This window comes from Pan troglodytes, chromosome 6 (assembly GCF_028858775.2).
Source record: "Pan troglodytes isolate AG18354 chromosome 6, NHGRI_mPanTro3-v2.0_pri, whole genome shotgun sequence".
NCBI lineage: Eukaryota > Metazoa > Chordata > Mammalia > Primates > Hominidae > Pan > Pan troglodytes.
Genome location: NC_072404.2, coordinates 27,103,717 through 27,130,778, shown reverse-complemented (window position 1 = coordinate 27,130,778; position 27,062 = coordinate 27,103,717).

Below are 27,062 nucleotides of genomic sequence, written 5' to 3'. Positions count from 1 at the left end.
TGGCAGAAAAAAGGAAAGACTTGTAGATACAGTATTTTTCTTCCTCAGTCTCCCCAATCACACATGTGAATTGAGAACCAGCCAATGAGGAGATTCTTGGAACTGCTGCTTGAGTCCTGGAAGTCCCAGGGAGCCATGGAAGCCAGAATTTTCCTGTTGATATTTAGGCCAGATCAGACCACTAGGTTAGTGGCACCAGTATAAGTGGCACCAAATGACAGCTGGGGCCAGTACGGTGTTGATTCATACAGCTGGACCCCAACAACTAAGGATTTTTTGCTATGTGGGCAGTCCTGCCTGGTTATTCTCTTGGAAAAAGGTACCTCTGGATTTTATACAATTTGAACTTTTGGACTCCTCTTGTCATTTAATGTTTAGCAAAAATCCACCAGTTTATTAAAAACCTTGAATAGATATTTTCAGTGTGTTAATCATTTTATCAAATGAGTGTTTGGAAATACCTTGTGTGAGTCATTTAGTTGATACCTTTGTATTTCAAAACGGAAACCAATTATGCAGCTTAGTGATATGAATACCAGTATGTGTGCAGTTCTTTTCTTTAAATATCAATAGATATGCATATTGCACTCAAAATTAGAAAGATTGACATGGGACTTTTTTTCCCCCAAGGAAAATGAAATGCAAATAAATGGTCCATTAGCACACAGATTAGTGCTTCTGATTCATGCAGCGTTTCCACCTGCTTAGATATTGTGCTCTCTGAGATGAATCATCCCGTTATTTGATAGATTTCCTTTCCCTCCCCAAACTTTCCTGGCTGTTTGGACATAACAAGATCTAGGCTTAAAGGGAAACGTTTGACTTGGAACTTAATTCTTAAGGAGCAAATTAGCTAGATTATATGTTGCTAAAATAAGACAAATTAAGAGTGACTTGGATCTCCACCCAAGTGGCAGAATTAGAGGAAGGATAAATAAGTGATCAGCTACTCTAATTTCTGGAAGCAGGAACCATAAATGATTAGATGGAGACAATCTAATCAGTGAGGAGGTCTCTGTACCTCTCCCTAATGCTCTCAGATCCCTTTTATTTTCCAGAGTCATACAGATTAAAGGCACTTAGCACAAACTCAGGAGTTCTAATTTTAGCCATGTGATTGGTATTAGAATCCTGAAGACTGAGAGTCTATTCTCACATGGTTGACAAATTGAAAGGATCAGCAAAATAAATCACTAGCAACTGAAAACATGTGTGCGTAAGTGAGGGCCTGGAATCTCATTGATCGCATTCCTCATAGAAGGCTCCATTTGTTGAACTTCACATTCTTGCGTTCTACTAACACATACAGTGGTGTGCAAATGACATTTCACAGTAATACCAAGGGCTTGATCCTTTCCTTTGATAGCCTTTGAGCAAAAGGAAATTCTCTAAGATTCACTGAGACACAAGTGGGCGAGGGCAAGACTAACCCCTGGCAGGGCTGCTGCTTCTAGCCTGCCAAACGATAAGTCAGAATGTTTAGAAAGGCATTTGAAACGAAACATTGAGGATCCTTTTGTAGTTTGATGCAGTACATGACTTTTTACTTATCCCTACATTGTGGTGATTAGTTGTTGTACTAGCAGAGCAAGACAATGGTACGTTCTTTAAACTAGAAGTTCACATACACATGCATATTTCCAATAGCACATGTGATTCTTCTTAAAACCCAGAGTCTAAATATGTTCCAATTGACATTATGGTCTTTACACAAAGGGAACATCTGGTTATCTATATACAGTGTGGGAGGCACCTTCACTCAGATATGTATTACAATTTTTAATTTTTTAATTCAATAGCTTTAGGAGTACCGGTGATTTCTGGTTGCATGGATGAACTATAGAGTGGTGAAGTCTGGGATTCTAGTGCACCCACCACCTGAATAGTACACATTGTACCCAATGCGTAGTTTTTCTTCCCTCATCCCCCTCCCACCCTTCCCCATTTTGGGTCTCTGATGTCCATTATATCATACTATAGGTGTTTGCATAGCCATATTAGCTCAGATATTTAAAAATTTCATGATTTGGAAAAGCAATGTGAAGCTTGAACATTATGAAATTGCTAATATCAATTGTATTTGACCTAAAAAATGGTAATACACATGGTTCAAACAAATATTGTTCCAAAGTTGGGAGTGGAGAGAGAGATTCAATTTGCGGTTTTTTCTTTTTCATTCTGAGAACATATGAGCAAAGTGAATGAAATGTTCAGTTTGGTTCAGGAACACATTTTTGATTCTAAACATGAAGTTGTTTAATCTCCCTACCTTAATTAAAACTGTTTAATAAACTTTATTCTGTTTTAGATGTATTTCTAATCCCTACCTAAATAAACCAGAAACCTAATTTATGCTACTTGCTGTGGCATGATCACTGCTCACTGCAACCTCTGCCTCCCAGGCTCAAGCCACCCTCCCATTTCAGCCTCCTAAGTAGCTGGGACTACAGGCATGCACCTCCATGCCTGGCTAACATTTAAAAGTTTTTGTAGAGATGGGGTTTCGTCATGGTGCCCAGGTTGGTCTCCAGCTGCTGAGGTCAAGCGATCTGCCTGCCTTGGCCTCTGGAAGTGCTGGGATTACAGGCATGAGCCACCATATGTGGCCTGCCTTTTTAATCTTAGGTCATCTTTCTCTTTGGTTTTAGAGGCTCTGAATACACTCAAGGGAGGTGAACCAATATGTTTGAAAAGAAATATTCTGCTTACGTCTACATACTGAAGTAAGCTATTTAAATTGATCACAGATTAAAGGGGAAGAAAAGCCAGATTATTTGTGCTTTTCTCTCTGTGGTCCCTCTGCCACTACAGAATGTAGGAATGTGTACCTTTCTCATCTCTTTGAACACAGCAAATGCCCAGTGGGTTAGCCACAAAAAAAGAGGCAGGCTTTCCTTAGTGTCATTTTGCTAAAGGAATTGCAGAAATCTTCTGGGAGGTGACATGCTTTGGGGTTAACACCCACATTAATAATAAAAGATGGCATCTGCTATTTAAAGGACTCCTGTTAAGGATACATTTCTGGATTAAAAATTAAATTCCATCTAATCTTTCAGTTAGCTCCATTCCCCCCAGAGACTGTCTCCAATAAAAAAGCATTTGATTTGCTAAAGCTGTATAGCATTTTCTTGCTGACAGCTAAAATTAGGACTTTCTGGGCAGAGTGAGGGGAAGCCAGCAGGAGAAAAAAAAAAGGAGATGAAATTTCAGATGCCCTTTGGGAACTTGTTCAAGTTTGTTGTAGTCTAACAGACTTTTTTATTTTTACTTTGTCTTTCTTCTTAAGTCAACTAGAATCAGAATTTGTGTTTTTTTTAGTATTATTGTTTTGAAGCAAACTAATTTCCACGTGTCTCTTTGTGACAAATAGAGAATATATTTATGGGAATATTAGCTTTGGAATTTTCAATTGGAGTATTAGGAAAACACCTGAAAGTTTAACTGGGTTGATGGTTTTGCTTTCCCTATAATTTCAAAAAAAAAGTATTCATTTTTTATTTTGGCCTTCTTTATGGGCTTTTCTTTTCAGTTTGTACCTGTTGAGGGTATTTTACAGCATGGAATGGTTGTAAGTATGATTTAGCCATATGAAGGACAGTAGATATTAGCTACAGTAGTAATTGGATTTTTCTACTTACACAATAATATTAATTCAATGATTTTAAAGCACACTCTAGCTAGTTTTGTTTACAAGTACTAGTGTCTATTTTAATGATGACAGAAAACAATGGAGAAGTTAGACATCTTCCCTAGGGTTTCAAGTACAATCATTGATTGTTACAGAAATGCAATTTGAAAGGCAAATGATTCTAAAAGGCGCTATGCTCTCAAATATACTCAGAAAATAATAGGATTCAAAGGCTTTTAAATGTTGTATGGTAAAAGTCCAGATGGAGTCAGCATCTCAATTTCTTCTACAATATCCTGGTCTAGTGTTTGTCCTACTGTTACTGATACATTTGCTTTTGGAGCAGCCTACTCCATATAGTGAACCAAAACACAAAAGACAAAAGCATTGCAATCACATACACAAATAACTGCACAAGAGATGGGAAGCCAGTTTTCTGATACATAATCTGCATAGACAGCTGGACGAGGAGTTTCACACTGGAGGTAGGTTCACTGGATGATGATGATTATTTTTTGTAAAGTACACAGAACATAAAATTGACATTTTAACCATTTTTAAGTGTATAGTTCAGTGGTGTTAAGTACATTCACGTTGTTGTGCAACCCTCACCACCATCCAACTCCAGAACTTTTCATTCTTCCAAACTGAAACTCAGTACCCATTGAAGAGTAACTCTACATTCTCTCACCCCTAGCCCCTGGCAAGTACCATTTCACTTTCTGTCTCTGAATTTGACTACTGTAGGTACCTCATATAAGTGGGATCATACAGTATTTGTCTTTTTGTGATTGGCTTATTTTGTGTAGCATAATGTCTTCAAGATTCATTTATATTGCAGTATATGTCAGAATTTTATTCGTTTTTCAGACTAAATAATATTCCATTGTATGTATATACCACATTTCGTTTACCCATTCATCTGTTGATGAACAGTTAGGTTGCTTCCATGTTTTAGCTCTTGTGAATAAAGCTGACTGGCTGCGGTGGTTCATGCCTATAAAACAACACTTTGGGATGCCAAGGCAGTCAGATTACTTTATAGCCTAGGAGTTGGAAACCAGCCTGGGCAACACAGCGAAACCCCTTTGCTATAACAACTATAACAACAACAACAACAACAAATTAGCCAGGCATGCTGGTGTGTGCCTGTTGTCCCAGCTACTCAGGAGGCTGAGATGGGAGGATCACTTAAGCCTGGAGGGGTCGAGGCTGCAGTGAGCTGTGCTTGTGCCACTGTACTCCAGCCTGGGTGACAGAATGAGACCCTGTCTCAATAAATAAATAAATATGCTGCAGTGAACACAGGTGTACAAATATCTCTTAGAGACTTTCAACTCTCTTGGGTGTATACCAAGTAGTGAAATTGCTGGATCATATGGTAATTCTGTGTGTAATTTTTTGAGGAACTGTTATCCAATTTTCCACAGGCTGTGTCATTTTACATTTCCATCAGCTAAACACAAGGGTTCCAGTTCCTTTACATCCTCACTAATACCTGTTATTTTCTGGAGGCTTTTTTTTTTTGTTTTTTAATAATAGCCATCCTGATGGATGTAAAATGGTATCTCATTGTACCCTAGGATTTATTTTGTTAGGCTGGGTGTGTAAATTTGCACAAAGTTTTATAAAAATTAGATTTAGTTGGCAATACTGAAGATCAGAAGCACACAGGTAAAATTTCACATTTCTGTCTTCTCATGAAAAATCAAATGACCTGGTGGGCACTGAACTCTAATTCTTGCATGGATATTATTGTCTAGAGATGAATGGCCGCTGCCCCTTCTGGATATGGTGGGAGGTACACTCTAAGTTTTCTGCAGATCCCACCACTCCTTATTGCAACCCTCTTTCACACCCCAGATGATCACTTATTTAACTGGCTAAGCTTAGAAGCATTCGAATTTGCAACCAGTTTCTGACTTAAAAAGTATTAAAGATAAGATGGTCTTGTGAAATGTTAAATGTAGAACATTGAGTAGGAATATTTTTTTTCCAGGATTACTCTTCTCAAGAGTGAAGAATAAAATTTATTTGAAAGAAAAGTTGGAAAACTATAGCAATATAAAAAGATATATAAAAAGATATATATGTATGTGTATATATATATACATTTATATCTTTTTATATACACACATATATCTTTTTATGTATAATATGCTCAACATTTAGTATATACATACATATATAATATGCTCAACATTTAATCAACAAAAAATATTTGCTAGGCACCTAAATGTACCAGGTATTGTTGTAAGCACTTGAAAGATATCACGGAACAAAATAAGCATGAACCTTTGTCCTATCTTTGTAACACTTATATTCTAGTTGAAGGAGGGGTGCAGAAAATAAACCATAAGCATAATTAAATAAGCAAATTATATTATATATTAAGTTTAAAAAGCAGGACACAAATTATTAATTATAGTTAATATGCCAGGTAAAAATCATACCTCTTTTAAAAAGTAAAATAGGCAAAAATCTTAATAATTATATAGTTTTAAGATTTTATATCTTTTTGTATTCCAAAATTGTATTTGCATTGTTTTAATTCAGCGATTTAAAAATAAATTTAAATTTTTGTGGAAAATTAAAAAAAAAAGTAGTTCATTCAGTTGTTGGGCACTAATTTTTTCACAAGAGGCTAAAAATAAATAAATGGTGTTCGGCCATCTGGTGCCCCAAATTCAGAGGTAGAGATTTTGCTTCTGCGTCCAAATTCGTGAATTTTTTTTCTATACTTAAAACAATACAAAGATTGATATCAAACTTGAACTTTAGGAAAACCTTATCTCCCAGAAACAGGAATCCTCAGGGCTTAGAGCAGGCATTTTATTTTTCCAGGGGTAAAACACATAATCTTAAATCCACATTTATTTGGGTTGAATATCTTTAATATTGATAAAAATGCTGATTTAGGAGCCACTCTTGGCATATATGTGTTTCTTTATTTTTCAACTAAACTTTATAATGCCTCCACCTTTAAATCTTTCTGAAAAACATTTCTATTGATGTATAAGTATATATATGTACATATACAGCTATGTATATATACACACATGCTATACATTAAATATATACACATACACATATATAATTTGATGAAGTTTTGCAAACAGAACATACCTGTTAAACCAATGCTAGATAAACAAAGGGAACATTTACAGTTCCCGAAAAAGCCCCCTACTGTCTCTTTCCAATCACCAAGCCCCCAAGGCTAATCACTTTCTGAATTTTTAACAGCACACTTTAGCTTTGGTTGTTTTGTGCTTTATGTAAATGGAAGCATAGAATGCCTCCGTCTGACGATGTGATTTATTGGAACCATACGTGGAAAGCTCAGAATTACAAAATTGTTTATATTCAGCTTCACTCACTTTGTTTACTATTTGATTCAAGTATAATTTCTTTCAGGGTTTCTAGCACTTGCCTGGTGGTAGGAATGACAAAGTTGTCACTAAAAGGTAGAGTCCAGGTGTCTTTCCTGAAAATCCTAATCCAGCTGGTAGGAATGGACCCGGGAGTCTGTATTTAATTAAATAGGTGATTCTTATCAAGAATTCTGGGAAATCCTGCTGCAGTGGTATCCCTGGTGGCTGGCCAGTTTTATGATAGCAGGTAGGGATTGCTGGCAAACAGTTCAAAAGAAGTCGGTGTAATCAAACTTGCTTGATAAGAATGAAGTAGAACAGTTACTTAAAAGAGGGATTCCCAGGGCTCTTCCCTGGAGATTCCAACTCTGTCGAGCAGAGGCTGGTTCCAGGAATCTATACTTAACAAGAACCCTGGAAACATGTTGCTAATTAGTTAAAATACATGTATGCAAAAACTGTAAGACTGGTCCCTTGGCTTCTTTGGTCATAAGAGCGATGGCTGGAATTTGGGGTGCTTTTTAACATTCCGTGGCTCCAGGGGTGTCTGTGTTTTTGGTCCATATCTCCCTAGTAGACCTCAAGCACTAAAGCAGACTAGTGCTTAATTTTGGTGTCCCATTTATATCCTAATATTTAGTTTTCTACTGAGAATCTTACATTAGATCCTAAACTGAAATGCTGGCAGGTCACTGGGCTAATGGCATTCTATTTGTTTTAATTTCTGGAGTGATGCTGAGACTCATATAGCTAAGTCTGGCTTCATGAATGGAAGGGTGCAGCAGCAGCCTGGTTTGTCCACATCTTGTTCTGTCTGATAAAAGAGAAACTTGATGGAGATCTAAGTTTTACTAAGACAAAAAAGGGGGAATTTTCCTGCCAACTGTTCTTGACTTAAAAGCTAACAAAGGCAACTCCGTGAAATGAATGCTAAATGTTGCTATAAACCTTGGTGTTGGGTACTGAGTTCCTAAATGTGGGCAAATTCAACTTCACATTCATCACCATGAGCCCTTGCTTACCCACTGGGACAGAAGTGATTCCATTGCTTTCCTTTCTCTAATTAGCGAATAAGAGGTACATCATTCTGAAGGTGTGGGGTCTAAGTTCAGTCTATCAATCTAAAACTGCATATAGTAAAATTTCTCTTAAAAATCCTATAGAAAGGCATGATATTAAGATTAACACACTGGTCTTACTTGTGTTTCTCCAACGAACTCTGCCCATTCCCTCCTTTGGGCTTTCACCCATGCTATACCTTTTCACCAGAATGTTCTTCCCTTTGACATTCACACATTCACACCACAGCTCTTTTTTTTTTTGAGATGGAGTTTCACACTTGTTGCCCAGACTGGCTCCCTGCAACCTTCCCCTCCTGGGTTCAAGCGGTTCTCCTGCCTCAGCATCCCGAGTAGCTGGGATTACAGGCATGCGCCACCATGCCCAGCTAATTTTGTATTTTTAGTAGACACAGGGTTTCTCCATGTTGGTCAGACTGGCCTCGAACTCCTGACCTCAGGTGATCCACCTGCCTTGGCCTCCCAAAATGTTAGGATTACAGGCATGAGCCACCATGCCCAACCCACACTGCAGTTCTTTATCATGGTTTGAATCCTGGGTTAAATGTCATATTCTCAGGGAGACCTCCTCTAGACACCCAGTCCAAAGTAGCAAGTCATTCTCTACCACAGTGGTTCACAAAATATGGTCTGGGGATGCCAGGGATTCCCCAAAATCTTTGCAGGGGGTCTGTTAGATCAAAACTGTTTTTATAATAATACCAAGTCATTCTTTGCCTTTTCATTCTCACTCTCTTCCAAGTATAGAGTAGAGTTTTCCAGGGACTATATGATGGGTGATCACATCTCTCTGATGGGCAATGGAATGTGTGCTTGAGTGTTCCTCTGTTTTACACATTTCTCAGTTTTCATTTCTAATACTGTAAATATTGCTATGTATACATAACCCACAGTGGGTTCTCCATAATTTTTAAGAATGTGAAGTGTTCTTGAGAATGAAAACTTTAAGAACTCTGCTTTATGCTTCCTCCTATTACCCACCACCACCCCCCGACCCTTTTCTTTTGAGATGGAGTTTCACTCTTGTCGCCCAGGCTTGAGTGCAATGGTGCAATCTCGGCTCACTGCAACCTCTGCCTCCTGGGTTCAAGCGATTCTTCTGCCTCAGCCTCCCAAGTAGCTGGGATTACAGGCGCCCACCACCATGCCCAGCTAATTTTTGTGTTTTTTAGTAGAGACAGGGTTTCACCATGTCGGCCAGGCTGGTCTTGAACTCCTGACCTCAGGTGATCCATCCACCTCAGCCTCCCAAAGTGCTGGGATTACAGGCATGAGCCACCGCATCTGGCCCATATTACCCTTTTTAAGTAAATAGCCTGCAAAACTCTTCTACTGTCAGATTTTTTCTTAACTTTTTAATTCATTTATTATATGCCTTCTCCTATCAGCACCACAAGAGCAGAGATCGTGCCTATCTCCTTTACTACTCTGTTTTCAGAGTTTTAGATAAAGCCTAGCACATAATGGTTGCTCAATAGATATTTGTTGAATGAAAGGAGAATGGATAAGGAACAGGAAAAGAAAAAAATTCAAGAAAAGATAAAAACAACCTCAAGTGCATATAATAATGTTAAATGTTGTCTGTACTCAAGGAAACAGGACTTTAAATGAAATTTTTAATAAAGATATCAAAGTGATAGTACTTGGTGCTGGTAAGGCTATAGTGAGATGGGAATTTTTATTCCCGGCTGAGTGTCTACTGTTTCACTGTTTTTGGAAAGCAATAAGAGACTTCAAAATGTGCCTACCGTTGCTTTTTTTTGTGCCTACCCTTTTTGAAGCAATAATTACACTTCTAGTGATTATTTTTTAAGGAAATAATTTGAAATATCAAATGTATTATTTATAGTAGTAAAACAGGAAAAAAATCTAAATGTTCAAAAATGCTTCAATGGTTACATCAATTATAATATATCCATGTAATGAAATATTTTACAGCCATTGAAAATAACATTTGTAAATCATGCTTAATAGCACAGAGAAATGATTATGTTTACAATTTAAATGAAAAAGCATGATTACAATTTATAAACACTGATCTCAACTATAAAAAAGTACCAAAAATACTGGCATGAAATACATCAAAATTGTAATAATAGTTATCTTCAGGTGATAAGATTATGGATGATTTTTATTTTCCTTATATTTTTCAAGTTTCTCACAATAAGTATCTAGTAATATAATAAGAACGTTATTTTAAATCACAATACATATGCTACAATTTAATGGACAAAATGCTTAAAGTTCTCAGTTGTTAAGCTATCATAAAAACAAAATTGGAGACACAAAATGGCATAAAACTTATGATTTGAGCATTATGAGTCAGTCTGCCTGGATTTGATTTCTCAGCTGTGAGATTCAATTGCAAATCATTTAAATCCAAAATCTCAATGTTTTCATCTGTAAGATGGGATAATATGACTTAGAGAGTGGCTATCAGGATTAAATTATGTGTATGTATATATATATATATACACACACACACACACACACACACACATACACGCCTAGTACTTGATATCTGCTAACACTGAATAAACATTACTTCTTATTATTATATTTAACTACTTTTAATCTAGACATATTTCGGAAAATAAATTTCAGATCTCCTGGCTTCCCGATTGCTCAGCTAATCAATATCCACTGACAAGATCACAGAGGTCTGTTTCTCATAGCCTGGATCTCCATGTACTTAGAGGAATATACCAAAGAAGATAATACAAATACTCAGAACATGAGCCTATGGGGAAATTGGTGAAAGGTGATAAATGGACACCAGTGAGGCGTTGTTAGTTTTTAAACTTTAAGGCTTAAAGGTGGCTATAAAAGGCAAGCAAAATGACAGAAAGCTCTGGCCGTTAGAGACTCCAGCTATGCTTGGGGCTCTTAGCAAGTAGGGGAGAGTTTTCTCACTGCGCTGCCTGGGACACAGACAATTCTCTTTTTGTGTTCTGTATCTAATGCCTGTTTCCTCTCTCCTGGAGCACCAAGTGCTGGGGAGGACCCAGTCAGCAGCCTGGACACCATCTTTGACACCTCTCCCTTCCCCTCTTTCACAGAGTTGAATTCATCTCAAAATCCTGCTGTTTTGATGCCCTAAACATCTCTCCTTAATCTTCCCACTCCTTTCTGTCCTCAGTGCCTCTAGCCTGAAACTACAATCTCCTCAATTGTCTGCCTTCCAACTTGCCCGTGTCCTATCCTTCTTACTATTATAAGGCTCCTCAAGAATTATATGACGTTGTGTCCCTTCTGTGGTAAAGCATTTCTATGATTTCTCATCATTGTTGCTGTTTGGATAAAGCCTAAACTTTTCCTGAACTCATTAACCTTCTAGTATCCAAACACCTTAATTATGGAATTATGTTCAGATCCTTGAAATCAACAGGGTCTCAATTCTATATTTTCTTCCTGAAACCTCTCCATGCTCAAACTGTCACTCTTCCCTCCCCCTACTCATATGTTATGGACTGAATATTTGTGTCTCTCAAAATTCATATGTTGAAGTCTCAACACCCAACGTGACCATATTTGGAGATAAGGCCTTTATGGAGGTAATTAAGGTTAAATGAGGTTATAAAAGTAGCACCCTGATTTTATAGTATTAGTGTCCATATAAGAAGAGAAACTAGAGAACTCACTGTTTCTTCCTCTTTCTCCCTGGCAGGTGAGAACACAAGTGAGAAGGCAGCTGTCTACATGCCAGGAAGAGAGCCCTCACCAGAAACTAACCATGCTGGCACCTTCATCTTGAACTTCACAGCCTCTAGAACTTCAAGAAATAAATGTATATTGTTAAGCCACTTTGTTATGACGTCCTGAGCTGACTAAAACGCAATACTCCGAAAGCCTTCACTTCATCTCTCATGACATCTTTCAAAAGACCTCAACCAAAGCAACCTTTTCAGTGGGAAGCCTGAGGGAATGAGCGCTATCCTAAATTACTCATCTGGATACAGTACCCATCCCCTGGCTCTCAGAGAACCCTGAGTTATTACCATTCTCTCTCTCATAACATTATCACTTGCCAGGATTTGAATATGTCCCCTCCAACATTCAGATGTTCAGAATTAAAGGACAATGTAATAGGATAAAAAGGTGGGACCTTTAACAGGAGATTAGGCCACAAGGACTCCTCCCTCCTGAATGGGATTAAGGCCCTTATAAAAGAAGCTTTGCAAAGCATTTGGTTAGCTTGTCCTTCTGCCAACTGCCATGTGATGATATAGCTTTGCTCCCCTCTGGAGGTTGCATCACCAAAGTACCATCCTGGAAGCAGAGAGACTGGACCCTCCGTCACCAGCCAGTACTTTGATCTTGGACTTACCAGCCTCCAGAACTGTGAGAAAATACATTTCTTTTCTTAATAAATTACCCGGGCTGTGGTATTTTGTTATAGCAGCACTAATGAATGAAGACATCACTTTATGTTTAATATTTGGACTCCCCATTGGACATAGGCACCATGAAGCCAAAGAATCCTACTCTGCATAGCCCCAGGATCTGTCATTTGGTCTGCTATGGTGATGTCTCTGTGAATATTTTGTTGAATTGATTTGACTGTTTGAAAGAGCAGGCTATTTTCACTCATTCTTTCTCCTTCCTAGCCATGTAAAATCTGTATTGAAATTTTTGAGAAATATATTGAAGAAAGGATAAATAACAACTTTCTTATTTTTATGTATTATTTTTAAAGAAAAAGAACAACTTTAAGAGCAGAAAATTAACTTATAATAGAGTGTAAGAGAATGGTTTTTTAGATGATTTATCAATATCTATGAGGCTAAAACCAAATCAAGGAAGAATTATAAAGTGTTGCTAAGACCACCTGGGTGCAGCAGCTCAGGCTTGTAATCCCAGCAATTCGGGAGGCTGAGGTGGGCAGATCACTTGAGGCCAGGAGTTTGAGATCACCCTGAGCAACATGGCAAAACCCCATCGCTACTAAAAATACAAAAATTAGCGGAGCATGGTAGCATGTGCCTGTAATCCCAGCTACTCAGGAGGCTGAGGCAGGACACTCGCTTGAACCCAGGAGGCGGAGGTTTTAGTGAGCCAAGATCATGCCACTGCAATCCAACCTGGCCGACAGAACAAGACCGTGTCTCATAAAAAAATATATATATATTCTAAGACCTTTATGAGGACTTTTTAATTCCCCTATGAATTGCATTACATAGTGGCTAAGAGAGAAACAGGTTTGGAGTCAGGCTGCCTTCAGAGGGACCCTAGCTCACCACTTAGCAGGTGCCTGACCTTGAGAAACGGACTTAATTTCTTTGTCACTCAATTTCCTTGGTTGTTCATTGGGGATAATAATTATTACCTGCTTCCTAGAATTATTGGGAAAATTAAATGAATAAGCAGAGGTCTTAGACTAACAGTGAGCACAGAGCACGTATTAAGTACTTAATAGATGGGAGCAACTATAATTTTTACAATTAAAGAAGTTTAGGAAAAGGCAAAAGTTGGTTTTGTTGCCCAACAGGCCACAGATTATGGGCTGGAACTATGGGTTAGGCACTGTTAAGAATCATGATTTCTTGGGCTCTCCTTCTGAAGTTACCATGTCTGGCACACACTACTTTATTTTATTTATACCCCTCTGTGTTTCAAAAAGGGTTTGAGGGCGCTTACAGATTAACATAAAATACAGCAAAGTAACATGAGTTACAAGGCAGAATGAAAGAAGAGAAAAAAGCAAGAGCAGTGACAGTTGGGCTAGAAATAAATACTATACTACTGAAAATTATGAGTACGTTAAGGCTTAAGATGAAATACTGAATCAAAGGAAGCTGGGGTAGGAATGTTATTTTAATTTCTCCTCTATCAGCCCCCTTTTTGTCTTATCTTTCTTTTTCAAGATGATTTAAATGATACTCTAATTTTTTAAATCCCAAAATGTTTTAGTTACTTTAAGCATCAAATCATTCTACACCTATGGATGAAGACAGATTTTTAAATGTATATGTATAGACAGAGTGGGTCTCCCTATGTTGCCCTGGCTGGTCTCAAACTCCTCAACCTCCCAAAGTGCTGGGATTACAGGCATAAGCCACCACAACCAGCCCAGATTTTTTTTTTTCACATTTTGGTACATATAGCCATATTTAAGCTTTGTGAATAGGTGGGCATATTAATTAATGACGATGAAGGAGCTTAACACATTATGCCCCTGTGACCTGCTGGATACCAGTCCAAACTTTCACCTAAGTTGTTTTTTGATATCACAACTTTGTGAAGTAATTAAATATTCCATTTTACAGATGAAGCATAGAAGGGCAAACTACTATAGTTATAGGTAGCTAGAACTCAAATCCATGTCTGCCTCTGATGCCTGAACTGCCACCATCATATCAGGCACAGCTATTTCAAGAGGTAATATACATATTTGCCCAAAGACATCAGAACAGTTCTAAAAGGTCCTTGAAAAGCTCAGCTACTTGAATTTATTTTCCTATTGAGAGATTTTCTTGGTAAGTGATGCACATCATTACTTGACTGGGTTTACATAATTTGCCATACTGGTAGCGGGAGAGAAATTTAGGGGTTGCTGGGAATAAACTGTTGGCATAGATATGCAGGGCTACAGGAATCACTCACAAGTTTCCAGATCATCTCGCTCGAGTGTGGAAAAAAACAGCAATAAAATAGATTTCAGATAAGCTAATGAGTGTTAAGATTTGGGAACAGATATAGCAGAGCTAAAAACCCATGTCAGGATCAAAGATCTTTAGAAATATAGTTGAAGCCAAGGGGCAAATTAGGATATTAAAGCTATAACGCTTGTTTTGTTCACATCTGAACACTAGGAAATGACTAATTGGAAGTATGAACACTTCTTTCACTCACAGGTAACTTAGACTCAAAAGGCGCAATGGAGGAAAAAGTTGAAATTGAAATGTCCCTAGTCATTTCTTCCTCATTCCCCCAGTAAGATACAAGAAGACTGTCATTAATTTATTACTACATAGGAACAGTGGGATTTAGCTTATAAAACATCAGGTCTGATCGGGCATGGTGGCTCACGCCTGTAATCCCAGCACTTTGGGAGGCCGAGGCAGGTGGATCACCTGAGGTCAGGAGTTCAAGACCAGCCTGGCCAACATGGTGAAACCCCATCTCCACTAAAAATACAAAAATTACCTAGGTGTGGTGGCACGTGCCTGTAATCCCAGCTACTAGGAAGGCTGAGCAGGAGAATCGCTGGAACCCAGGAGGCAGAGGCAGAGGCTATATTGAGCCGAGATCATGCCACTGCACTTTAGCCTGGGTGACAGAATGAGACTCTTTTTTTTCTTTTTCTTTTTGTGGAGAACAGGGTCTCGCTATATTGCCCAGGCAGGTCTCAGCCTCCTGGGCTCAAGCTATCCTCCTGCCTCTGCCTCAAAAAAATAAAAAATAAATAAAAAATAAAAAATAAAATTCAGGTCTAACCATATTAACTATGTACAATTCTCTGAATATTCCATGAATTTTTTAATTTTTAATTTTTACATGAGTGTAAGTACATGTGACTTTTGATCTGTCTTGATTATACGGTTCCTCCTGTGACCCATTATCTTCTTTCACTCATCCTTTAGGTTTTAGTTAAAATAGGACAAATGAGTTATACACTGCACTCCTTATACCCAGTTTCTAGGTATGGCAGGGATTGACAAACTATGTTCAAATGCAGCTGCGTGCCTCTTTTTTTTTTTTTTTTTTTTGAGATGGAGTCTTGCTCTGTCGCCCAGGCTGGAGTGTAGTGGCCCAGTCTTGGCTCACTGCAACCTCCGCCTCCTGGGTTCAAGCAATTCCCCTGCCTCAGCCTCCCAAGTAGCTGGGACTACAGGCGTGCACCACCACGCCTGGCTAAGTTTTTGTATTTTGGTAGAGACGGGGTTTCACCATGTTGGCCAGGATAATCTCGATCTCCTGACCTCATGATCTGCCCACCTCAGTCTCCCAAAGTGCTGGGATTACAGGCATGAGCTGCCGCGCCCAGCCCTGCCTTGTTTTTGTCATTATACATCTGCTGGACCACAATGATGCTCATTTGTTTATGTATTCTCTCTGGCACTTTTGCACTTTATTGGCAGAGTTGAATAGTTGCGACAGACACTGTCTGGTCTGCAAAGCCTAAAACATTTGCTATCTCACCCTTTACTGAAAAAATTTGCCAACTCTGGTGGTAATGAGAGAGAGACTTTTATTTCTCATTTTATATTGCAAAAAACAAAACAAAAAATATGCAATGGAGGTGATTTCTGTGTGTGTGTGCACTTTTCTGTATATACATTTTCTCTAAAAATATTTTTAATTAAAAATATTTTTAAGTCTGCAGCTCAAATTATATTTCTGTGAGGCCTTCTATTATGGTCTGCCTCCTACATGTTTCTAGAGAGTTATTAGAGTTTTCTATATTAGTAGCTATTATATTGCATGGCAATTAATGTTTCCATGTCTGTCTCTTAGACAAGCCCATGAAACTTCATAATGACAGAGACCGAGCCAATTATTTTTTTTCTAGGGGCTAATCAAGAATATGATGGTTTTACAGCATAATGAGAGAAAATGCTTCTTTACTTTTTTACAAAGTTTTACAAGGTATTTTAGTAATGATTGTTTAATCATCTTCCAGTTTTTGCTCAAATATTACCTAATCAGAGAACACTTCTCTGAATACCCTACATAAAAGAATAGCCAATTACACTCTAATCCCTTTATTTCACTTTTTATTTTTAAAAATCAATTTTATTACATTTATTTAGGGTATAAAACATGAGGTTATTAGATACATAAATAGTAAAAGGGTTACTCTACTGAAGCAAATTAACATATCCATCATCTCACATAGTTACCCTTTCATTGTGATAAGAGCAGCTAAAATCTACTCATTTAGCAGAACTCCCTAATACAGTACAATTTTTTAAACTATAATCCTCATGTTGTACATTTAGGTTTCTGGACTTGTTCATCCTATATATCTGCTACTTTTTTTTTTGTTTCTGAGATGGAGTCTGGCTCTGTAGCCCAGGCTGGAGTGCAGTGGCACGATCTTGCCTCACTGCAACTCCTGTCTCCCAGGTTCAAGCGATTCTCCTGCCTCAGCCTCCTGAGTAGCTGGGGTTATAGGCGCGTGCCACCATGCCTGGCTAACGTTTGTATTTTTAGTAGAGATGGGGTTTCACCATGTTGGCTAGGCTGATCTCAAACTCCTGACCTCAAGTGATCCGCCAGGCTTGGCCTCCCAAAGTGCTGGAATTACAGGCGTGAGCCACCATGCCCCATGTCAGCTACTTTTTATCCTCTAACCTAGATCTCCTAATTTCTATCCCACTCTCCCCTGCCCCTAGCAGCCACTGTTTTATTCTCTATCTCTGTATATCTGTATATTTGAATTTTTTTTTTTTAGATTCCACATAAAAATGAGAGCCTTCAATATTTTTCTTTCTGTGGTCTGGATTATTTCACCTAGCATAACATTCTCTGGGTTTATTAATGTCTGGCAAATGGCAGGATCTTCTTTTTTTAAGGCTGAATAATATTTCACTATATATGTATACATATACATAACAATTTAGACATTCATTGATGGAGTCAGATTGTGTCCAGTTCTTGGCTTTAGGAATAATACCGCCGTGAATATAGGAGTGCAGATGTCTTTAGGAGGTGGTGATTTCACTTCCCTTGGTTATATACTCAGAAGAGGAATTGCTGGGTCATATGGTAGTTAGTTACAGTTTTAATTTCTTTAGGAACCTCCATACTGTTTTCTATAAAGGCCACACTAATCTATATTTCTAGCAACCATGTACAAGGGTTCCCTTTCCTTCACACCTTCTCCAACATTTGTTATCTCTTGACTGGCAATAGTCATGTCAACAAATGTGAGGTGATTACTCACAGTAGTTTTAGTTTGCATTTTCCTGATGATTGATGATGTTGACCACCTTTTCATATACCTGTTGACCATTTTTATGTTTTCTGAGGAGAAATGTCTATTTATGTCCTTTGCCCATTTTTAAATCAAGTTATTTGTTTTACTACTATTAAGCGGCATGAGTTTTGGATACTATCCCTTTATCAAATGTATGGTTTGCAAACACTATTTTTCAGTCCATAGATTGCTGTTTCATTTTGTTGATTGTTTCCTTTGCTGTGCAGAAAATTTAGTTCGATGAAGTCTCATTTATTTACTTTTGCTTTTGTACCTGAGCTTTTGGTGTAATAGCCAAAAAACTATTGCCAAGGCCAATATCAAGGAACTTTTCTTCTATGTTCTCTTTTGGGAGTATTAGGATTTCAGGTCTTACGTTTAGTTATTTAATCCATTTTGAGTTCTTTTTTTCTTTGTAGACACAAAGTCTTGTTATATTGTGCAGGTTGGAGTGCAGCGCCTATTCACTGGTGCAATCATAGTGCACTATAGCCCCAAACTCCTTGGTTTAAGCAATCCTCCTGCCTCAGCCCCTTGAGTAGCTGGAACTATAGGTGTGTCCCACCATGTCCAGCTTTTGAGTTTATTTTTGTGTATGGTGTAAGACAAGGGTCTAATTTCATGCACATATTCTACTTTTTAATTTTTATAACACATATAGCTACTTGACACAGTAAATATTTATTAATTTATGTCCCCTCTCTTCTCACTCCACTAAAGTGTCAACTCTCCATGGGCAAGAACTTAGTCTTTACAGTTTGCTGCTATATTCTCAGTGCCTAAACCACTGCTTGGAACATAAGAATGAAACAACTGTTCTTATCTCCATTTACTATAAGATGCTCCTTTATTTTATGTACCGTAAGAAAGCAAAATTTCTACCACTATGCAATGTATGCATGTAAGAAATCTGCACTTGTGTCCTCTAAATCTACATTTTTTTAAAAAGCAAGAGTATTTTAATTAAACTACAAAATGCCGCTGATTAGTAGATGCACCTTAGCTTCAGAGTTGTTAAAATGAAAAAAAAAATGTATCTCGGAATCAACGTAATAAAGTTAAGAACTACCTTCACCTCCCACCGCCAACAACCATGACCATTTGTTGATGAGCTACTGGCTTTCATAACTGCCCTAAGAGTTTTCAATCCTTATAACAATTTCTGCTTTCTGGAAGAGAACACTGAGTTTTGCAGTATCAAAGAAATTTTCTCAAGATCAAAGCATGAACCTGGGATTTAGAGTCCACCATGTCCATGTGACGGGAGTCCAGCAATAGGGTACCCCCTTAGCAACATAAACTTGCCATTAATTAAAAATTTATAATAATTTAGTGATTATCTCCATAAGACATGTTTAAAAAACATAACCACGATATTATTATCATACCAAGAATTAACAATAATCCCTTTATGTCATATAATATTCAATCGAATTTTAAATCTTTGATTTAAAAATTTTAAAATAACAACTTTGAGATGTAACTTACGTTCCATAAAATTCATACTTTTACAGTATACAATCTGATGATTTTTAAAGTATATTTGTGCAACCATCATCACTATCTAATGCCAGAACATTTTTATCACCTCTAAAATGAACATCTCATACCAATCAGCAGTCACTCCCTATTTACCCACAAACTTCCCAGTCCTAGGCAACCATTAATCAATTTTTTTCTTTCTATGGATTTACCTATTCTAGACATTTCGTATAAATGGAGTCATGAAATATCTGACCTTTTGTGTCTAGTTTCTTTTACCAGCATGTTGTCATGTTTCATCTATGTTGAATAATATATAATTACTTCATTCTTTTCGGTGGCTGAATATTATTCTATTGTATGGATATACTACATTTTATTTATACATTCATTAGTTGATAGACATTTGGGTTGTTTCTACTTTTTGGCTGTTATGAATAATTCTGCCATGAACATTTATGTACAAGTTTTGTGTGGACATATGTTCTCAATTCTCTTGGGTATATATGTAGGAGTGGAATTGCTGGGTCATATGATAACTCTGTTTAACTTTTTGAGAAACTGCCATACTGTTTTCACAGTGGCTGCATCATTTTACATTCTCAACAGCAATGTATGAAGATTCCAATTTCTTCACATCCTCACAGGCACTTGTTATTGTTTGTCTTTTTTATTATTGCCATCCTAGGGAGTGTGAAGTCGTCCTATTGTGGTTCCATTAATTTTTAAAGTATTGATTTCTAAGTCTGCAAACTGTTTATAATTGATCCTTGTGATTGTGATCTCTGAAAATTTGGCAAATTGTCATTACAGCCATATGTGTACACAACCACTTCCGTTAAATCCCCAGGGCTCAATCTGATGGATTTTAACAATACTCCTGTGGAATAAGTTGAGAGGAAAATCATCATCTTCAAGAGGTATAAGCTGAGAGAGACTGCCAGCCAAAAGTATTCACAGTTTGGTATTTTATTACCAGGTCGCTCTGCCCATAGATAAGGAATGGGAGAAATAAGAGACACAGAAAAGACTCACTGAATTATATACTCCATTAGAATATCCAAATCTAAAGCAGAACTTGCATCTACAATATGTCTTTTTATGATTTGTCCATTCACTTTTAAAGCCAGGAAGGTGACAATAAAAAGACTCTGTATCATGTAAAGTGACACATTTTATTTTTCATATTTGTTCCCCAAAGAGGTAGCATTGCAAAGAAATGGCACCTCTCTAAAAGCCAAAGCACTTCCATCATTCATGAGCTCTCTGTGGTGCTGGCAGAAAAGCAGATATTTCAGTTCTCAAAAATCAAGACACAATTTAACTTTTATCAGGGCCTTGATATAAATTGTCCATGTGCATGTGTATACAGATCTGTTTTAAATTAGATACCTCAGCCATAAGAAATCGTTGCCTACTGCTGTTTGTCAATCAGAATAAGACTGTAATGTTTATATGAGGTTTCTTTTATGATAAAATAGTGGGCAGAAGCAAAAGGACAACGAAATACCATTCCTCCCCAACAAAAGCCCAAATTCTAAACTTGCAAATATCTGTTGCAAAATTTGTCTATCTAATGATCACTCTCAGAAAAAAAGGAAACAAAAGGAGACCTTTTACATTGTTAAGTAACAACACGTAAATGTATATTTTATCAAGAAGGTATTCCTAAATACTTTTAATTTTTCCAGGTCAACCTACTGTTATGCCTACATATTGATTGCGCTTCTCAAACTAATCAATTATTTGTATACTTACTTCCATGAATACTCACTGCATTAGTTAACTCATTGAATACATATTGACCATTTACTATGTGCAAGGCACCAGGCAAGGCTAAACTTCTCTTGTTGGTCTAGCTATTGACAGCACTGAGAACTTCCTTGCCATCTGGATTGACCTTCCCCAGGTAACAACATCATTCACGTCACCTACTTCACATTTGTTTAAATGGTACTTCGCAGTTGAGAGAGCACCCTGTCTAAAATTCAGCTTTATCCCATACCCCCACCTCAGACCATCTCCTTCTTTGTCTTGTCTTCAAAATAGTTATTATCTTCTGATCTCTTACATAATGTACTTACAATAAATAAGTTACATTATTATGTAAGATCTATGAGGGTAGGGATGTCTGTTTGTTTTCTCCCTCCTACCCGCCCCTCATCCTCCAACACACTATGTTATTTCTAGGGCCTGAAGAGCCCCTGGTACATAGTTCGTGCCCAATAAATATCTGTTGAATAAATGAATGCATGGAAATGGCCACTACTTACTGGTTTTCCCAGTTTTTGACTTCCCTGATGCCTTTGACATTTTTAAAAGCATACACTTATTAGTCTCTTTTTATTCTAGATAATTTCCCCATATTTGTTTTTCTTTGTTTCTAGTTGCTTATTTGAGTTTGTTCTGCAGCTGCTTCTTTTCTCATTCTACTTGTTCTCCCTTGTTATCTAAGCGACCCTCCCACCTTCATCAGGTTGGTGAGTCCCAGTGCTAAACCCTCCCCTATACGCTACTGCCTATAGGTCATCTCTGCGATAGGCATCTTAAATGGAATATGTCCCAAACAGAAATGATCACCTCCCTCTAAAATCTATTATGAACTTACAAGCTTCACCTTGGTTAATAACATCACTAATACCTGGCCTTCTAAGATAGCAATACCAGACTCCTCAGTTTCTCTCCCTGATAATCTTATGAATTCTACCTCTCAAATATCTCTTGACTCCAGCTTCTCCATGTCCACAGTGTCTAGTCCCTTACCATCTTGCCCCAGACCATTGCAGTCTTCTCTCTACTAGTGTCAGGACCTCTGTACTAGATGTCCAGGAAGCCTCAGGAACCTACCACACCTATAGCCATACTGGGAGGAAGGAGGCTGAGATACTTCTGGCATAAGATATGGTGGTTTTTGCAGCATTCATGGAATAGAAGCTTGCTGCATGCATGAAGCCTTGCTATATGCTGGATCTATGATCAGACAGAAGTTAAACATAACCACATGTGGGCTGGAAATGGGGTAGGGGTGGCAATCATCTCTGAGGCAGCTGGAGAGAAAAAGAAAAGCAGTCCCTAACGTGGGGAACCGGCCTGACTCTCACAGCTGTGTCTCTGTGACCTGGCATTCACAGCTAGACGTGTTGTTCTCAGGTCTCTCGGAATTCTAACATCAGATAGGATCACTCTTTGAGTGTGAAGAAGTGACACCAAACAAGCAACAAAACAAAAAACAAACTTTATAATCTTATCTAAGCACAGATGAAAACAGTGTATTCATCATTACTGGTTCACTGTGTAAACCATAAAATACCAAACCTCCCCTCTCCCAGCTAATATGAGTGAGGGGTGCTTGTCAATTACAGACTTGGCCTCATTTTTAGTCTTCCCTTATTCTAGATATGATTTAAGATGCCCAATCATAGAGTTACCCTCCACTTCCTGAGAGCATCCAATCCAGAGCAAAGCCCTGCTTCCTTGATCCCTCCCTCAAATTACCTAAAACCCATTCAAATGCCATAAATGTCCTTTCTAACACTCTCTGAGATGCCCCACAGTTCCTTATGGGCATGCATTCTCCATTTGCAAGAACAAGTAATTCAGCTTGCCCAGCTCTAGGTTTGTTCCTGGTAGACTTTGGCTGGAGAGCGTGGACCTTAGTATGGGAACTCTGCTTCATAGTTGATTGAGCCAATCAAGCCATTCCTTTTTGGGAACATTAAATGCTAGGTGGGCAAAGATAAAAAGTGAGGGACACAAATTCAGGCTATGATCCAGATGCTTGAAGACAGTTGAATTTTGCAATGTTGAGAATTCTAGTACCAGAGTGAATGTAGGGTCAAAGAAAAGACATCATATGCTACCTCAGATTTTCATGGATTATCGAAATAAACCCTCAGGGTTTCAGACATCTTATGCCTATAGAGATTCTAAAACTGAAAAGAAGAAGCAATTGCTGACTACCTTGGATATTTGGACTGAAACTCTGGCTTTTTTTTTTTCATATATTTGAAAAAGATTTCCAGAGTATGCATGGTGTTCCAAGCATTTTTCCAGGAAGTGCAGATATAGCAGCAAACTAAACATACAAGCTTCCCTTTTGTTCTCTTGGATTTGCAGTCATGTCCTGCTTAACAACAGGGATATACTCTGAGAAATGTGTCAGTTGTTAGGTGATTTCATCAGTGTGTGAACATCATAGAGCATAGTTACACAAGCTTACAGCATATGGTCTACCACACACCTACGCAAAATGGCACAGCCTATTGCTCCTAGGTTACCAACCTGTAAGGCGTGTTACTGAACTGAATACTGCAGGCAATTGTAACACAATGGTAAACATTTATGTGTCTAAACATAGAAAAGATACGGTCAAAACATGACATAAAACATAAAAATGGTACACCTGTACAAGAGGCCACTTAGCATGAATGAAGCTTGCAGGACCATAAGTTGCTCTGGGTAAGTCAGTGAGTGAGTAGTGAGTAAATGTGAAGGACTGTAAACTTTATTAACACTATACATTTAGGCTACCCTAAATGTATAAAATATTTTTCTTCCTTTAACAGTAAATTAACTTTAGCTTACTATAACATTTTAACTTTATAAGCTTTTTAATTTTGAAAATTTTTTGATTCTTTTGTAATAACACTTAGATGAGAACACAAGCGCATGGTACAGCTGTACAAAAATATTTTCTTTCTTTATATCCTTATTCTATATGCTTTTTTCTATTTTTAAAATGCATTTATTTTACTTTCTAAACGTTTTTTGCTAAAAACAAGATGGAACACATTAGTCTAGGCTTACACAAGGTCAGGATCATCAATATCACTGTCTTCCCCCTTCACAACTTGTCCAACTTGAAGGTCTTCAGAGGCAATAACAGGCGTGGAGCTGTCATGTCTTAAGAGAACAATGCCTTCTTCTAGACTACCTCATGAGGGACCCGTGTGAGGCTCTTCTTGAGGAAGTTTCACTCTTTTCAGAAATATGGCCATGATGATTTGCTTGGTTTGTTTCATTTTTTCATTATAGATTTGCTTGCAAGCAGATAATGCACCATGAGCAACCCTCTATTAATGAAAACACTTTGGAGTTGGGATCCATGTTTTTAAACTTTTTAAGAAGCTGTTAAGAAGCTTGGTGAGGCCTGCAAAAGCTTCTGTTAAACCCTTCACTGTGAATCTTCTTGGGGGTTCTTCTTTTTTCTTCTCTTGCAGTTTCCTTGTCTCTTGCCTCTTCTTCAGCTGTGGGTTTCTGTTCCAGTTCCAACAACTCCTCATTAGCTAATTCCTCAGAAGCCACCTGCAGCAAAGCCCCAATATCATCCTCATCCACACCCATCTCCAACCACAGCCTCACTGATTTTGCAATATCCTCATCTTTGGCAAATCCTTTGAAGCAACTGATGAATGTTGAGTGTCTCCTTCCAGATGCCATTCATACACTAATGGTGACATTACCCCTATTCCAAGCAAGGCTCTTAACATAGCTATAGATGCTGTAATCCTTCCAGAATTGCATCAGTGTCTTCTCAGTGTCTTCCTCAGTTTCACCATAGGCTGGGCAAAGACCCAACTCAGGGAGTAGGCCTTAAAAGCAGCTATAACTTCTTGATGCATTCATTGGATCAAAGAGGTGGTGTTTGTAGGAAGAAACACCACTTTAATATTGGAATGAAGATTGCCAATGAAAGAAGGATGTGCAGGAGGATTATCAATAATAAGCAATATCTTGAACGGTATGTTATTCTCCAAAGAGTTCTCCATTTCACTGGCATAGCCATTCAGGGGGACATCTTGGAAGAGGAGCTGGGTCATCTATGACTTCTTATTCTCCTGTAGTACACTGGAAGTGTGCATTTATTGATATGTTTGAAGGCCATGGGGTTCTCACTGTGCCATATCACAACGGATTTCAATTTGAAACCTGCAACATTGCCTCCAAGCAAAACTGTTATCCTGTCCTTCAAAGAATTGAAAGTCAGCGTTAACTTGGCTTCCTTATGGATGAAAGTCCTCTCAGGCATCCATTTGCAGAATAGGAAGGTTTCATCCCTATCGATTTGCTCTGGCAAGTAATTTTCCTCCACAATCAGCACATCCAGAGTTCCCAAAAATTCTTCAGCTGCCTTCACATCAGCACTCGCAGACTCACCGCTCATTTTTACATGATGCAATGAATAATGATTCTTGAATTGTTTAAGCCACCCAGAGCTGGCAGCAAATTCAACATTGTGGTAAGGTCCAGCCTTTTCTTTCAACATCACAAACTTTTTGCTTTGGCCATAATTTTCATGGTGCTGAGAAGGATATGCTTCTGTGTCTGGTCTCCAATCCAGGTCGTTAGAAGTTTCTTCATATCTGATATAGCCTTGCTTAAGTTTTTGTTGGTCTCATTGCCTTCAATTTGAAGCCTGAAACATTGCCTCCAAAGCAAGACAGTTCCTTCAACAGATGCCTCTAAGCAAGCAGATCCTTCAACAGCTTTTGTCTTTGTTTTTGTTCTTTAAGATTGCAGTGATAGTATTGACAATAGCAAATCATGGAATCAAACTAGACGCCCATCAACAGTAGACTAAAGAAAATACAGTACATATATGCCATGGAATATTATGCAGCCAGAAAAAAAAGAATAAAATTGTATCTTTTGCAGCAACATGGATGCAATATTCTTATCCTAAACGAATAAACTCAAGAACAGAAAACGAAATACAATACTGCATGTTCTCACTTATAAGTGGGAGCTAAACGTTGAGTACATAAGTACAAAAAGATGAGAAAAATAGACATTAAGAACTACAAGGAGGGAGAGTGGGAGAGGGTCAACGGTTGAAAAACTTACTATTGGGTACTATGCTCACTACTGGGTGACAGGATCATTTGTATATCATAACCCACCAACATGCAATTTACCCATTAAAATCACTTTTAATTTTGTGTCCAGGCCAGCCACTCAATGTGGTTTCTTACCAGCAATATTAGCAGTGGATTTTGTACCCTTAGAAGCTAGGATAAGCAAAACTACATGAGACTAAATAAAGTACAGAGAGAAAACTATAACATCAAGAGACTTGGTAAACATGAGATGTATGAGGCTGCTGGCCTTGTAACATGGCATGCTGTTTTACAGTAAACTTTTTGTTTATAAGTAGAAGAAGTACCCTCTAAAATAATGATTAAAACTATAGTATAGTAAATATATAAACCAGTAATATAGTCATTTATTATTATCAGGTATTATGTACTGTACGTAATTGTATGTGCTAGATTTTTATGTGATTGGCAACATAATAGGTTTGTTTACACCAGCATTACCACAAACAAGTGAGCAATGCATTGTGCTGTGACATTAGGACAGCTATGATGTCACTAGGCTACAGAAATTTTTCAGCTCCATCGTAATCATGTTGGACCACCATCAGACATGCGGTCCATCGTTGACTAAAACATCATTATGAAGCACATGACTGTATATTATAACTGGGTATGAAAGGCAAAGCACATATATGAATAAGTCTAATAAAAGAAAAATATCAGAAGGTATTAAGTAATATGAAGATTGTTAAATCAGGGAATGTT